Source organism: Jaculus jaculus, chromosome 19 (assembly GCF_020740685.1).
Source record: "Jaculus jaculus isolate mJacJac1 chromosome 19, mJacJac1.mat.Y.cur, whole genome shotgun sequence".
NCBI lineage: Eukaryota > Metazoa > Chordata > Mammalia > Rodentia > Dipodidae > Jaculus > Jaculus jaculus.
In genome coordinates this window covers 31,689,643-31,691,349 of record NC_059120.1, presented here as the reverse complement: position 1 = coordinate 31,691,349, position 1,707 = coordinate 31,689,643, and the positions used below count along the sequence as shown (strand labels likewise).

At 32.7% G+C, this 1,707-nt stretch overlaps 1 non-coding gene across 1 annotated transcript; it reads right to left on the bottom strand.

Annotated features, from left to right (window-relative positions):
• Window positions 1-1,187: 1,187 nt before the first annotated feature.
• LOC123456180 lies at window positions 1,188-1,378 on the bottom strand. Its single transcript, XR_006634392.1, has one exon. It is a non-coding gene; the product is annotated as a U2 spliceosomal RNA (small nuclear RNA).
• Between the last annotated feature and the right edge of the window lie 329 nt (window positions 1,379-1,707).

Genomic DNA, 1,707 nt, shown 5'->3' with positions numbered 1-1,707 from the left:
CATATCCTCCCTGCTCAGGAAGACAGGTGACTTACCAGGGGGCCAGTGTAGAAGTGTCCCATCATCTCCAGTGGCCTCATCACATGGGAGCACAGGCCAAAATATTGACAGTTTTTACTCTAATGATTTCAATTGGCTTTGGCTTCTACATAGGCGATTAACACACTCAGAAAGGAAGTTACTCCAGCCTGGATGTATGTACATATAGAGCACATTTGATTACTGAAATAGACTTGGTTAAAGAATGGCACAAGGGCTTCTAAAATCATTTTGTCCTATCTTTAAAATTTTTGTTGTACTGTGGTAGCATAAGCCATATCTCTGAGGCATTTTATATATCTAACACTTATAAATATAGGCAGAACCTGTTATCAGTCTTGAAAACAGTACCAATTGATTTATAAACTTAACTAATTTAACCTAGAAATTATCAGAAAAGAGCAAGGAAGACAGTATAAGGTCTTAGCACCTGTGTTAAAACATCTTTGATTAGTTCAGATACCTGTGTGGGTACAAATTACCCAGAAAACATTGGAAACAGAACCATGGAACTTGAATTATATATATTTTTTTCCAGATGAGGACCATTGTTTGAGCATGAGACTGTACCCTAAAGTAGGGAATATGTCTTAAGGGTTAATTTTGTTATAAGTACTAGACTTAAGTTGCCAAAAATGAGACAGTTACTTTACATACAATAGGGTCTTGTCTTTTCTGAGCCAAAACATCTAGCTAAATATTAATATAACCCTTGATAAATTTTTTTGAAAGAAAAAACATTATTTGACAACCAATGATTTTGGCTTAAACTTGATAGCTATTTATTTTATGTACCACAGAAATTTTTATAAACTTAAACCATTTTATGTTTTACCCATGACTTAAATTTGATAAAACTTAAGCAAGCTATCCCAACATATTTTAGTCTGAAAATTAGTTTTTTTTGTTTCTTAAAGTTTGTAAACAGTTTAAAAACCTTTAACTTTAGGCATGGTGTTTAGGTTTAGCCTGAAAATTTCCTTTTTTTACATTCGCACACCTTTATTTATATACTTTAACATTTTGATCTAAGTACCACTCAAAAGGCATTTTTAACAAGTAATCATTGAAAAATTCCTTCCCAGTTCTTTCAATCAATTCATCTCACCCCATCATTAATTATCTTTCTTTTTTTTTTTATTCCCCCGAGGGATTGCACCATTCCTAGAGGTACTGCAATACCAGGTCAGTGTGTGGAATGGACAGAGCAAGCTCCTATTCCAACTCCAATCTCCAAAAATTCATTTAACATATTATCCTCAGGTAGAGGACGTATCAGATATTAAACTGATAAGAACAGATACTACACTTGATATTAGCCAAAAGGCTGAGAAGTGATTAATTATCTTTCTTATAAGGCTATTAAAAAATTACACCTAATTGATTAATCCTATTACTAACAAGAAAGTAGTCTTAATACAATTTTATGTCATTAATACCAATAACACACTTGGAAATGATTTTATTAGAAGTAACTAAGGCAAATTGTGTTGTTATCTTGAGGCAGGCTAGCTTAGAAGTCATATCAGTTGCCTCCTCCTTTTAAGTAACAGGAATTACAATCTTTTTTAAAATATCTGACAAATTATAAGTTACCTCTTTAGAGGGAGTTCTGTTGTTTTTAATAATCCTCTATGTAAGGTGAAGTTGGCCCAGAACAAATATCTG